Source organism: Urocitellus parryii, chromosome 2, assembly GCF_045843805.1.
Source record: "Urocitellus parryii isolate mUroPar1 chromosome 2, mUroPar1.hap1, whole genome shotgun sequence".
Classification (NCBI taxonomy): Eukaryota; Metazoa; Chordata; class Mammalia; order Rodentia; family Sciuridae; genus Urocitellus; species Urocitellus parryii.
The window spans coordinates 92,291,428-92,306,650 of record NC_135532.1 but is presented as its reverse complement, the minus strand read 5'-3'; the positions used below and the strand labels follow the sequence as shown (position 1 = coordinate 92,306,650).

The 15,223-nt window shown below is 40.1% G+C and overlaps 1 protein-coding gene across 11 annotated transcripts in view; it reads right to left on the bottom strand.

The window, feature by feature from the left end:
• Positions 1 to 15,223, bottom strand: part of Dag1 (dystroglycan 1) — a 64,512-nt gene that overhangs the window by 29,685 nt on the left and 19,604 nt on the right. For 2 of the 11 annotated variants that reach the window (XM_077795250.1, XM_026384057.2), the window contains one exon: positions 2,271 to 2,493. The exons of 7 other annotated variants lie outside the window; for them this stretch is intronic. The gene's annotated coding sequence lies outside the window, so the exon portion shown is untranslated. The remainder of the gene's footprint in view (positions 1 to 2,270; positions 2,494 to 15,223) is intronic. 2 more of the 11 variants (XM_077795252.1, XM_026384053.2) reach the window with 1 other exon arrangement.

Sequence of the window (15,223 nt, the reverse complement as noted above, 5' to 3'; positions counted from 1 at the left end):
CCTTAATTCAAAATAAAAATGGAAAGGACTGGGGGTGTAGCTCGGTGGTAGAGAACCCCTGGATTCAATCCCCAGTATTAAAAAAGAATTACAGGGGCTGGGATTGTGGCTCAGTGGTAGAACGCTCGTCTAGCACGGGCAGGATCTGGGTTCGATCCTCAGCACCACATAAAAATAAAGGCATTGTGTTGTGTCCATTTACACCTAAAAAAAAATAAATATTTAAAAAATTACATATATTAACTGGGTGTAGTGGCAAAAGCCTGCAATCCCAATGACTCAAGAAGCTCAAGCAGGAAGATCACAGAAGATTGAGGCCAGCTTGGGCAACCTAGCAAGACACTGTCTCAAAATAAAAGTAAAAAGAAGAGCTGGGTACATAGCTCAGTGGTAAAGCATCCCTGGGTTCAATCCCCAGTACCTTAAGGAAAAAAAAAAAATTTACCCACATTACTAAATCACAAAACAGAAATGGTAATAAACTAACAAAATACAGTCAGTCACTTAATATGTTCAAGATAGTGCCCAATAGTGGCCCTGAAAGAGTGCCATGGAGCTGATTCCTATCACCTGGCCACAGCACAATACATTTCTCATGTGTTTATGGTAATACTGATGTAAATAAACCTGCCTCACTGCCAGCTGCATGAAAAGCACAAAGCTGAGGGTGTATTTCAGTGATAGAGCACTTGCCTACTATGTGAGGCTGAATTCAATTTCCAGGATTGCCAAAACAAAAAAAGTTAACTGTCAGAACAGTCTTATACAAGTCCTTCAGAAGGTATTCCATGGATTGGGTGCAGAATCTGTCTAGCTTGTACAAAGCCCTAGGTTTGATCATTAGCACAGCAAAAAAAAAAAAAAAAAAAAAAAAAAAAAAAAGCACAGAAGGTACTGCAGAAAAAGACATTGCTACAATAGAAGATGAAAGATTCATGACTGTTTTGCCCCTGAAGATCTCCCATGGGACAAAATGTAGGGGTGAAAGACAGTGACAGTGATGGTTCTAAGTCTTTGTGGGCACAGATTAATGTGTTTTTGGAAAAAAAAAAAAGTTTAAAAAGTAACAAGTTTAAAAATAAAAAACATAGAATGAGAATATAAGTAAAATGTTTTTATATAGCTGTACAATATGTGTTTTGTTATTACAAGAGTGAAAGGTTTTATAAAATTTTAGTTTATAAAGTAAAATTGTTATAGTAAGTGAAAGTTGTTGCTGAAGAATTTTATATAAATTTAAGGTAGCTTAAGCATACAGTGTTACAAAGTCTGAAGAAGTGTAATGTCCTATTTATATATCTATCTACTTATTTATTTATTTCAGTACTAAGGATTGAACCTAATGGTGTTCTACCACTGAGCTACATCCTCGGTTCTTTTTTTTTTTTAATTTTGAGTTAAAGTCTAAGTTGCAGAGGCTGACGTAAAACTTGCAATTCTCTGCCTCAGCTTCCCAAGTCACTGGGATTATAGGCATGCACTAACACACCTGGCTCCTCTTTTAATGTTTCATTTGGTATTTCTATTGTACCTTTTATATGATTAAATACACACAAATGTGCTTCAATAGCCTATAGTATTTGGTACAGTGACATGCTGCACAAGTCTGTAGTCTGGGAGCAATAAGCTGTATCAGATAACCTAGAAGTACAAGGCTACACCATCTAGTTTTGCATAAGTACACTTTATTTATTTATTTTTTTAAAGAGAGAGCGAGAGAGATAGAAAGATAGAGAGAGAATTTTTAATATTTATTTTTTAGTTTTCGGCGGACACAACATCTTTATTTGTATGTGGTGCTGAGGATCGAACCCAGGCGGCACGCATGCCAGGCAAGCGCACTACCACTTGAGCCACATACCCAGCCCGCATAAGTACACTTTATAATGTTCACATAACAAAACTCTTTTTTTTTTAAAAGAGAGAGAGAGAGAATTTTTTTAATATTTATTTCTTAGTTTTCGAAGGACACAACATCTTTGTTTGTATGTGGTGCTGAGGATCGAACCCAGACCGCACGCATACCAGGCGAGCATGCTACCGCTTGAGCCACATCCCCAGACCCCACATAACAAAACTCTTAACACATTTCTCAGAATGAACTCCATTAAGTGACCCACAACTGTACCTAAGACTAATATATTATAAACAGGCATTTTCTTTTTTTTAATTATTTTTTATTTATATATGACAGCAGAATGCATTACAATTTAAACAGGCATTTTCTAATAAGTAACTTATTGGAAATTAAAATTTGCTTTCTGACTTACCAAGCTCCACCTCGTTATCCCCTTCTCCCCAATTCAGACAAAGAAAGTGAGGCTACACTGTGAGGCAGGATGATCAATATCTGTTGCGGTAAAAGGTGATGATGAGCACTGCCCTGAGAGGAAAAGAGGGACGAAAGACCCACTGCCCAGGTCTTGACAGCATTTACTCTGTTGTTCTCTCCCCAACCAGGTTACTGGCACAGAGCAGGTATTTGGCAGACTTCTGCACAGTACAGAGAAAAGAATAAAGGCAATGAACACCTTATTTCATATTTTCAAGTTAAAAGCTGAGTTTTCCTTTTTTTCTATTACACCACAAAAGAAAAAATATCAGTGTCACAACTCTGAACTAGTATGCTAATCTGGCTTTATATATATATATATATATATTTTTTTTTTGGCAGTGCTGGGGATTGAACCCAGGGCTTTGTGCATGTGAGGCAAGCACTCTACCCACTGAGCTATATCCCCAGCCAAAGGTTTTTTTTTTTTTTTTTTTTGTCTTTTTTGGAACTGGGGATCAAACCCAGGGCTTTGCGAATGCAAGGCAGACGCTTTGCCACTGAGCTACATCCCAGCCCACTAATCTGGCTTTAATGAATTAAGTTTGGTAAAAGTGTGCTGGGTGCTGGCCTTCCTAACCTAATCGCGGAGGGGAGGGGAGGGGAGGGGAGGGGATGTCAGCATGGCCTCAGTCACCCCTAGCTCCCTGTTCTGTTCTGCTCTGCTCCCATTTAACTGAGTGGTTGACCTTGCCAGCAGTCTTAAAATGTATGAGTGGGACCCAGAGCCCAATGCCTCAAGAGCTAAACAACACTGTTCCAGCCCCTGGTGACTGGAAGTTTTTGCAAGTTCACTGTAAGGTGTGTTTAAACAAATATTTCAGAGCTGGGGCTGTAGCTCAGTGGTAGAGTGCTTGCCTAGCATGTGTGAGGCACTGAGTTCAATCCTTAGCATCACAGAAAAATAAATAAAGTAAAGGCATGCTATCCATATAAACTACCCAAAAAAAAAAATTAAAACAAAAACAAATACTTCCAACTTTCAGTGTTTAAAGCTGGGACTTGCTTTCAGTCACATTCTTTTTTTGGCCACATTCTTAAAAGTTTGACCATTAAGAACATTTCTTTCTTGCCAGAAACTAGATCAACACACTTTGTTTACTAAAGGACAAGACAAGCCATGCATAGTGACACATGCCTGCAAATCCCAGGTGATTAGGGAGGCTGAGGCAGGACTGAAAGTTTGAGGCCAGCCTCCCAACTTAGCAATTCCTTGTCTCAAAAACTAACTAAATAAAAAATGACTGGGGAGCTGGGCATGGTAGCACAAGCCTGTGATCCCAGTGACTCAAGAGGCTGAGGCAGCAGGATCATAAGTTTGAGAGCAGTTTAAGCAACTTAGCAAGGCTCTAAGCAGTTTGGCAAGACCCTGTCTCAAAATGAAAAATAAAAAGGACTGGAGATGTGGCTTAGTGGTTATGTGCCCCTGAGTTAAACCCCTGTACAGCAAAAAAACTTTTAAAAATTAAAAAAACAGGGCTGGGGCTGTAGCTCAGTGGCAAAGCGCTTGCTTAGCACATGTGAGGCATTGGGTTTGATCCTCAGCACCACATAAAAATTAACAAATAAAATAAAGGCATTCTGTCCATCTACAACTATTTAAAAAAAAAAAAAAGGACAAAACGAGCACCATTGCCTTGGCTCAGGATTTCCTGCTAGCAGAATTCCTTCTCTCCCTCAGATGGCTCTAACTGGCCCTTCAACCTGCTTCAATCTTGCCACAGTTGCAAATCCTGAACAAACTACTCTGGTAGTATTAGGTGTATACTTTCAAATGCTAGAACATTTGATATCTTGCAGACTCCTAGAATCCCTGTTCTGTAAAACTATGGTGACTCTATGACCAGTTATTAAAGTGGTAGGCCAGACCAACGGTGAGTAAAACTGGGATGTCTGCTATGTCTGACTTCAGAATAGGTTTTCCTAGAGCTACCTAAGAACACCACTTCCCAGTAAACTGGTGATGGCAAGACTCCTTGGTCAGGCCCTGCAACCTCCATGCTGCTAGCCTTCCCCAGCAAAAGATACTGACCTGCTCATTAAGGGGCACAGCACATATCTAGAAAAGTATGTACACTTAGGCACTTCTAGGCTAAATAAAAATAACACTGAGAACACCCAAGTGCTTTCCTCTTCCCTCAAAGCCACAGGACAACCACAGGACAATGCTGTCTGCCATACTGGATTTATACCTAGGTTAGCATCAAGAAACCTTTGTTCTCACCTCCTACTTGAGTCTCCACTTTCCCTTTTTGCCATATTTGATCATTCCCTTAACACAAGTGAACTTCCACTCTGTAGTAATTATTTATAAATTAATTGTTGTATTTAAGAACCCAAGGATTAAAAACTAAAGGCAAAAAGGAATAAGGGAATGATAATGCAAGAGATCTATTTTATCAAAAGTGTGAGCTATAATTTACATGTTCCCAAATACTTTGCAGCTGCAGCTACAAAGCAATTTTCAGTGGTGGCCCCAATCTACTGATGTATGGATGGTGTTTTCTTTTTCCTATGGTCTTGGGGTCTTTTGAATTTCCAACCTGAGCAACTATCAGGCATAGATGTACCCCACCGGCCCACAGCTTAATTCTTCAGATTCTTTATCTTCATTTCTCACAAAATCTTCAATTAGCTTCTTAGGTGAGCACATAATCACCCTGCAGAATTTCTCCCAGTCTCTATGCAAACTGATATGTGTACAAGCTAATTAAAGAAACTTTTTTGTAAATGGAAAATTGATTTTATGTCTTCTTGTTGCATTTCTGGTTAATGTTTTTTTAATCATCCACATTTTAAAAATATTTTTTTAAATGTAGATGAACACAATACCTTTATTTTACTTATTTTTATGTGGTACTGAGGATCGAACCCAGTGCCTCACACATGCTAGGCAAGTGCTCTACCACTGAGCTACAGCCCCAGCCCCTTAAATCATCCACATTTGACATACGTATTTTTTAAAATACTTTTTAGGTGTAAATGGACACAATACCTTTATTTATTAATTTTTATGTAGTGCTGAGGATCAAACCAGGTGCCTCACATGTGCTGGGCAAGCACTCTACCACTGAGCTACAACCCTGGCCCCATCTGATAAATCTTAAATCTTAAGTTCTATGGTCTTATGAATAAACCTAACCAAGAATTTCTTTCCATTTATCTCATGCTAAAGATGACTCTTAGAATTTCTTAACAACATGGTCCTCTAAACAAGCTGACTCCTCACAGAACCATGGGGGAAAGTCACTGCCCTACCTGCTTAGAACTTCCCTGATTAGAGGATGTAGAATTTACCTGATAAAATAGGATTTGGCCTCTATCACTCCGTATACTTATTCCTTTTTATTATTTCTTTTATCCCCCCACCCCACATATTTTTGTGGGGTGGGGGAATAAAAGATGTAGAAATAAATAGAACACTGGCCAACAGGGCCAAGTTATTTATCCTAAGGCAATGGGACATGGTGGGCTTGAGACATTTCTTATTGGCTCAGAAAATGGCTACAAAAACTGCAGTCCTCTGTAGCATTGCTCCCAGATCTAACTGTTATTATCTTCCCCATTAATCTGCCTCAGAAGTAAAGGGGAAGGGCAAATAGAGAGCAACAGGCTCCTCTGAAATGCTTCTGTTCCCAAGAGAGGGAGCCAGTCTTAGACAATTACCTGCCATTTTCAGCAAATGCTTAGACGAAAATCCAGACTTCTTTGGAATAAGAAACTAAAAATATAGCACATTCACCAGTTGCCAGTAGAATTTGTGGAGAATCTGTTTTTGGTTTTTTTGTTTGTTTTGTTTTGTTTTTAAATCAAGCCCTCTCTATAAACTAATCCACAAAGATGTCCCAAAAAAGTCACTCTAGACTTACAGAAAGAACACATGAAGAAAAGCTAAGAAACAGGAAGTTTCCCAGCACACACCTGACCCCAGAGTTTCTACTTCCTCACACTCTTAAGGACTAGTGTAGCAGCTTGTAGTGCGTGTGTGTGTGTGTGTGTGTGTGTGTGTGTGTGTGTTTGTGTGTGTGTGTGTGTGTTTGGGGCTGGGGAGGTGGGTGTCCTATGATGCTAAAAAGTTTACAAATCTAATTTTCATATTACTTACAATTCATCTAAAAATCTCAGGTTCTTTTGTTCTTATAGATTGATTAGTGTTACATTATTTTTTCCAATGCTATGGATCAAACCCAAGTCCTTGCACATGGCAGGCAAGCACTCTACCACAGAGCTATGCTACCAGCCCCTAAGTATTAAATTGGACACTGACCATAAAGCCAGAGAAGTAACAAGGCCTTCATCTGCACAGGCATCATCAGCACTTCAAAGAGAACCCATGTGCACCAGTACTGATTACTTCCCTGTTTCGCATGTCCTGCTAGGTGATACAACACCAAGCACAGTGACTGGACTCCAAAGCCAGCAAATGATTGGTGCATGGAACTTATTGCAGGCCTGGACACAGCTGGCATTCAATCATTTCCAAAACATTCTGAAGGCAAGTGAGCATGTTTGAACTTTATATATGCCTCAACAGGAAAGTTACAGTCCTGAGGACTGAACAGTCAAGGAGTAAAAGACTAACAAGGGTCCCAGCCCTCCTGAGCAGTGGGTACAAGTATAAACAGCAATAGTAAAATTTTCTGCCAACAAGATTTGTTTTTATTACTTCCTACATTAATTCTAAGTCTACCCTCAGAGCCTTATTTTCTAAGCAAATGCAGAATAAAATAATACCAGCTACAACGATAATCAACGGCATGAATAGAGATAACTTGGCAAGTGGCAAATTAATGATACTTCATACCTATTTTACTCTTTAGATGAAAGACAATGAATAAATACATCAAAGAAACAACTACTATTTCTACAATAATTACTTTTCCTTTTTTTTCATAAGCACTTTGGTCTAACAAAGAAACATGCAATAAGAATCATATTTTTTAATGTGTTTTCCCCCCCCCCAGGGTGGGAAGTAACTGGGGACTGAACCCAGAGATACTTTACCACTGAAGTATATCCCCAGTCCTTTTTTTTTTTTTTTTTTTTTTTTTTAGTTGTAGATAGACACAATACCTTTATTTTATTTATTTTTATGTGGTGCTGAGGAATGAACCCAGTGTCTCACAAGTGCTAGGCAAGCGCTCTACCACTGAGCCACAACCTCAGTACCCCCAGTCCTTTTTTATTTTGAGATAGGGTCTCACTAAGTTGCTTAATGCCTTGCTAAAATTGCTGAGACTGGCCTCAAATTTGAAATCCTCCTCAGCCCCTGGGATTACGGGCATGCACCACCATGCCTACAGCCAATTCATCCACTCTTTAACTGCAACTCCTTTCCATTATTGTTTCAATCTTTTTTTTTTTTTTGAAAGAGAGAGTGAGAGAGGAGAGAGAGAGAGAGAATTTTTAATTTAATTTTTTTTTTTTAGTTGGCGGACACAACATCTTTGTTGGTATGTGGTGCTGAGGATCGAACCCGGGCCGCACGCATGCCAGGCAAGCGCACTACCGCTTGAGCCACATCCCCAGCCCATTGTTTCAATCTTTACACAAATGAAGAACACCATAAAATGAAAATGTTTGCTCTTAGACAATCAAGTCTGATGAAAAATTACGTAAAGTTCTGTTTCTCAATAAAAACTTTCCCTACTAGTCTAAGTGGAAAGCTCCCTGAGCCTGAGACAGGGTCTATTTCACCTGGGTCCTGGATGGCAAGGGCTGGCCATGATGAAGGCAGGTAAGGTCAGCTCCAATCTGGGAAAGCCAAGGCCTAAGAGCAAGATCTCTACTTCCTAGACAGCCTGTCCATTCAAGGGCACTGGGAGGAAGATGGGGAGGATCTTGGCAGATACCTGCTCTCCTTTGGCCTTCCCTGGGAGACGAATACACTGTCACTATGGTGATATATGTCAAGACCCACATGTACAATTAAATTCAAAAATAGATCAAAGACCTGTCAGAGTGAGTACTAGTTCCTGTATCCCTCTCCTTACCACCTAGGCTCCTCTTTTCACCAGTATTTCTCCACTCCCACTAGCACTGTCCCAGGCTCCTGGTTCCTGGCTGACTCTGGTCACTCTAGATTGAACCTAGGGCCTCACTCATGCTATGGAAATACTCTACCACTGAGTCACACTCCAAACCTTAAGATTCTTACTTCAGGGCTGGGGATGTGGCTCAAGAGGTAGCGCGCTCGCCTGGCATGCGTGCGGCCCGGGTTCGATCCTCAGCACCACATAAAAACAACCATGTTTTGTCTGCCAAAAACTGAAAAATAAATATTAAATAATTCTCTCTCTCTCTTTCTCTTAAAAAAAAAAAAAAAAAAAAAAAAAAAAGATTCTTACTTCAGTGAAGGGCACAAATTCTGCTACCCTCTGGAGCAGTGACTCTAAATCCTGGCCACACATTTGAAACTACCCAGGCAGAGCATTTAAAAAAGTTTATCCTAGGGGATGGAGTTGTGGTTCAGCAATACAGCACTCGCCTAGAACGCATGAGACACTGGGTTCCATCCTCAGCACCACAATAAATAAATAAATAAATAGAGGTGTTGTATCCATCTACAACTAAAAATAAAATAAATAAAAATTTTTAAAAAGTTTATTCTTGGGGCTGGGGTTGTCACACAGTGGTAGAGCGCTTGCCTAGCATGTGTGAGACACTGGGTTCAATTCTTAGCACCACATATAAATAAATAAAGGTCTACTGACAACTAAAAATGTTTAAAAAAAATTTTTTTTTAAAGTTTATTCTAGCCAAACAGGGTGGCACACACCTACAATCACAGCAAATCAGGACTGAGACAGAAAGATCACAAGTTTGAGGTCAGCCTCAGCAACTTAATGAGACCCTATCTCAAAATAGATAGATATAGACAGATACATAGATAGATAGATAGATAAACATACATATATACAGACAGACACAAAGATATAGCACAGTAGTAAAGCACCCCTGGATTCAATCCCCCGTATAAAAAAAAAAAAAATCCGGCCAGGCGCAGTGGAGCATGCCTGTAATCCCAGCCACTCAGGAGGCTGAGATAGGAGGGTCATGAGTTCAAAGCCAGCCTAAGCAACTCAGTGAGACCCTGTTTTTAAATAAAATACAAAACAGGGCTGGGGATGAGGCTCAGGAATCAAGTGCCCTTGAGTTCAATCCATGGTACCCCCCACCCCCAAAGATCAGAATAATGATGCAGGAGGATTACAAATTCAAGGCCAGCATGGGTAAACTTAGCAAGATTCCATCTCAAAAAATAAATAAATAAAAATGTTTATTCCTGGGATCCAGGCATGGTGGTGCATGCCTAGAGTCCTAGCAACTCAGGAAGTTGAGGAAGTTAAGGATCACAAATTAGAGGCCAAACTACTCAGCAGATTAACAAGATCCTGAGCAACTTAGTGAGAATCTGCCTCAAAATAAACACAGATGGCTGAGGATATAGCTATATAGTGGAACGTCTGAGTTCAATCTCTAGTATCACCAAAAACTAATAAGTAAAAACAAATAAACTAAGCATAGAAGTACAAGCCTATAACCCCAGTAGCTCAGGACACTGAGGCAAGAGGATTTCAAGATTAAGGCTTGCCTCAAAAACTTTGCAGGATCCTGTCTCAAAATAAAACAGAATTAGGGATATAGCTCAGCAGTAGTATGGGCAAGGCCCTGGGTTCAATCCATAGCACTGAAAAAAAAAAAAAGAACAGGAATTAAACACACATATTTAGGGGTCCAGACAACACACTGAACAGGCACTGAAAGAATTAAAACTGGTGCAGCTGAAGAAACACAAGGACTTGCTTATGGCCCAACATAACTATCTAATCCTCACCAGAGCAAGGACTCCTTTATTAAAACACTCATAATTGGGCTGGGGATGTGGCTCAAGTGGTAGCGCGCTCGCCTGCCATGCATGCGGCCTGGGTTCGATCCTCAGCACCACATACAAACAAAGATGTGTCCACCGAAAACTAAAAAATTAAAATAAATATTTAAAAAAAAAAAAAAACCACTCATAATTCCAAATGCTCCAGAACATTTTCCCAGATCTTCCAACAAAGGCAACAGTTAAGCACTTACTCAGAGGCAGTGGTGGTATACATGGAACCAATTGTAGAGGAGGTGTTCTCACTCCTGGTTTCCTGATCGCAGCCCTACTCAGGGTGGCAGCAGCTGCAGCAGTCCCTGGCTTCACCCTGATCCAGTGGCATGAGCTCAAGCACCTGAAGTTGGCCCCCAGCTACTGCCTAACTAGGTTTCTCATCAGTGAAATGCTGTTTCAAACCTCACAGGGCCACTGTCAAGGTGAACTGAGAGTGACAAATCAGTCATTCAGACTGGTGGCTGCCCAGACTAAGCTCTCCAGAAATACTGCCTGTTTCAAAGACTATGGTTTACCCTGCACTCAACAGCCAAAATGAGGACTATCATGTTCTGGATGTGGTAGTACCATAAGGCTGGCACATGACCCTGGATCCAGGCCGAGCAGCATAAAGAAACTGATATCCACACCAAGAGATTAAGCCAGAAGTGGAAGCCCAGTTCACCAGATTAATTTGCCCAAGCCAGAATTGATATACCATGGTCCCAAGCAGCTTACAATTGCTACCCATGAATCAAGTTCAATCATTTGCAGGACTTAAGACCCTATGGGACTTGACAAAGACATCTAGCCACCTGTTCAACTCAATGTTAACTGAGAGCTTTCAGAGCAACTCCAGGCTTCCCTGTGACATCGGGACACATACAGTCTTCCTCTTCATGCAGACCATCTGCCCCCTCTAGACCAAAACTTGTAGACAGCTCTATCTTGGAGCCCTTAGACTCATCATTCCCCTAATTCCCAACAAACAGCATTTATCAAACTGCTTCCTGCACACTCAGGGTGTGCATAGCTCTTTGTACCACCTTCACTGGCTGACACAAATAAAGTACTCACAAGCATCTGTTAAATAAAGTTTTGGGGGGCTAAGGATGTATAGTTCCGCAATAGAGCTCTTGCCTACCATGCAGGTTCCACCCCAGCTCTGCCAAAAAAAAAAAAAAAAACACGATTTTTTTTGGATTTTTTCCCTTAATTCCTCTCTCCCTCCAGATTTCAGCCCCATTAATACTTGTTTCCTCAGGAAACATACCCAACAAGGCCCTCTATTATCTAACAGCTTTCCTTCTTCATTAAATTCTCAAAATAGTGCAGGACAAGGGCCAGATTTTATTTGTTTATTTATCTAACAATATTTATTTATCTAACAATAGTTTAGAGAGGGCCGGGTGTGGTGGTGCACACCTGTAATCCCAGCAGCTCAGGAAGCTGAGGCAGGAGGATCATGAGTTCAAAGCCAGGCTCAGCAAAAGTAAGGTACTTAGAAACTCAGTGAGACCCTGTCTCTTAAATAAAATACAAAAGAGAGCTGGGGATGTGGCTCAATGGCTCAATGGTCAAGTGCCTCTGAGTTCAATCCCTGGTACCCCCCTAAAAAAAATAGAATAGGGAGCATACAGGTTCCTATGATACTGGCATCCATCTACAGAAAAATCATTTCAAAGACCACCTTCTCCACAGCTTCAAGGGACACTTGAATCATTGTCTCAAAGCCTTGACAAACAGCACTGTTTCATAGAGCCATGCTCAGGCAGCCCATAATTTGAAGCTAGAGTCCCTCAAGTCAACATTCAGATATACCCTTCCTCTTTAGAAATCATCTCAGTAATTCCAAAAATTTCCCATAAATTAGGCAGAAATAATTTTTTTCTGAAGCAAGCAGGGCCTGCTCTTACTCTGCCTGGAAATCCATTTTGGAACTGAGGGTATGACTCTGTGGTATAGCATATACTTATCATGTACAAAGCCCTAGCTTCAATCCCCAGCACCAAAAATACAATCTATCACATGTTCCTTTTTCCACTGAAAATGAAATTCAAGAATTAAACACCCAAGAAACTCCTTCATTCAACTGCAACATCACTGCTGTTTTATTAGTATTTTTTTATTTTATTCATTCATTTATTCATTCATTCATTCATTCATTCATTTATTTATTTATTTTTTGCTGTGCTGAAGAAAGAACACAGGGCCTCACACATTGGGCAAGGGCTCTATCACTGAGCTAGACCCCTAACCACAGAAAATCAGATTCATCATAAGTCAGGTGTAGTAGCACACACCTGTAATCCCAGCAACCCAGGAGACTAAAGCAGGAAAATCACAAGTTTCAGACCAGACTTGGCATTTTAGCAAGACTCTTTCTTAAAATAAAAAACAAAATGGGCCAGGGATATAGCTCAGTAATAAAGCCTCAGAACCACAAAAGATTTTTCAGTAAATAAAAATATTTACCATGTACCCATATCTACACTTCTACATGCCACTCCAACTAAAAGAAACCAAGTACCTGGGAGGTATCACTTGAGCCCACAAGTTCGAGACCAGCCTCAGTCAGGGCAGATGCTAGGATGGGGCAATAAATCTCAAATCTTGTTGCATCAGAAAATAAGGAAGTGGTTGGGCACGGTGGCACACACCTGTAATCCCAGCTGCACGGGAGGCTGAGGCAGGAGTATTTAGAGTTCAAAGCAAGCCTCCGAAACTTGACGAGGAACTAAGCAACTCAGTCAGACCCTGTCTCTAAGTTAAATACAAAAAAGGGTTGGGGATATAGCTCAGTGGTTAAGCACCCTGAGTTCAATCCCCAGTATCAAAAAAAAAAAAAAAAGGAAGAAGAAATAAAGAGTCAAGAAGTACTCAAATAATAATAAGGACCCTCAAAAGAACACAAGAGCCAGTCTCAAGGGGTTCCACTGTCCATTGACCAAACGTGGGACACTAGGAATCAAAATGAATACAGATAGGAATGTATAATACTGTACCAAATGTTATACATTAAGCAAATCAATGAGTAATTAAGGTGGAACATAAGAAAACTCTTCCTTAGATTAAGATGACACTAATTCCAATACAGGAGGAATAATAGCCTTAGAAGCATCATTAGATGCTGAAGTAGAGTCTCAGGAAATTTACAATCTCATGTATTCCCCCTATGTGACTTAATTAAAAAGGAAAAAATATCCACTTTACAGTGGAGAAAATTGCAAGGCACCTCTCCTCCTCAATGAGAGCTGATTATAAGAACAAATCAGTGCCTGGCTCTATGATAGGCATCCATATGGGGCTACAGAAATGTTGCTGAAACAAATAAGGAAATCTGAATGTGGACTGTAGATTATAATGTTATACCAACATTAAATATCCTGATTTTGATAGCTACACCATGGTTACATAAAACAATGTTCTCATTCGTAGGAAATACACAACTGAATATTCAGGAATAAAAGGAGAGCTGAGGCTGAGGCTGAGTGGTAGAGGCTTACATAAAGCCCTGGGTTCAATGCCCAGTACTTGGTGGCTGGTAGTGGAGAGGTATGATGTCTGCCAATTACTTACAGATGGTTCAGGAAAAAAAATTACAGATAGGAAAGACAGAAGGACAAAGCAAAATGTAAACAAATGGTGAACCTAGGTAAAGAATACTTAGGAACGCCTTGAATTATTTCAACTTTCCTATAAATTTGAAGCTATACCCCAAAAAGTTACAAAAATATAAATACAAGTTACCCCTCCAAAAGTCATAAAAAATATAGACATAAAATGGAAAAAAAATAGTAAGAGGGAAATGGGGCAAGGTCCAACACCCACCTTGGGACCTCCCCAAAAGCACAGGGCTACTTACCAAGAGTTGTAAAGCAAAGTCTACGGTTGAGCTCTGTATACCACGATTACCTATATAACCCGTGTCCTACCACTCACCTGAACACCCCAATGCTTATCCACTAGGATTCTGAGTTTTAGGAACCAAACCTTTAAATAGTACTATTCACACATATATCCTACCATGATCCTAAGCCCTTCAAGTTTATGAGGGGAAGCATTTTCCTCTGGAAGCACTATAAAAACAAAATATACAAAAAAAGGATTTTGTTTGTTTTAAAAGTAACCTGAGTTATAATGGAAGAAAATGTCACACTGGAGCCTGAAATTACTACATCATGCTGTTTGCTTTAGATTAAAAATAGTTTAATTTTCCCTTCCCAAAAGCCTTCACTCCTGGAGGGGCAAAAACAAAACCAAAAAAACCCTAGACCAGATCATCACCAAGTTGAGAGGTGCTGGAGCTAAAGGAAAGACACAGGCAAGTAGAATGCAGTATTTGCCAGTCAGCCTCACAATGATACCATCAGTTGTCTGTCCTTTCCTATAACTTAATTAAAGTAATTCACAGTGGTGTGTGATGGCACAAACCTGTAAATCTAGCTACATTAAGTTCCTCAGGTGGCTGAGGCATGAGGATAGCAAGTTTGAGCTCAGCCTGGGCAACTCACTAAGACCCTGTCTCAAAATAAAAAAATAAAAAGGATTGAGGATATAGCTTAGTGGTAGAGCACCCCGAAGTTCAAACCCTGGTATCACAAATCAATCAATCAGAGAAAGAAAAGAGCCAGGCTTAGTGAGGAGGCTGAGGCAAAAAGACTATAAGAGCCCAGGATAGCCCCCAACAACATAAAAGAAAAAAAAGAAAAAAGAAAAAAGTTTGGATTCAAATTTTAAATTTCTGTACAATAAAGAAAACCATTAAAAAGTTAAAAGCCAAGCATGGTAACCAGTACCTATAATCCCAACTGCTCAATAGCCTGAGGCTGGAGGATCACTTGAGCCTAGGAATTCAAGATGAGCTTGGACAGTACTTAAAAAGTAAGTATTCCCAGTACTTTAAGAAAGAAAAAAGAAAAAAATCTGTGTCTAGTGTGTGTTGGCACTGGGATTTGAACTCAAGGGCACTCTACCACTGAGATACATCCCTAGCCCCCCCCACTTTTTTTTTTAGAGAGAGA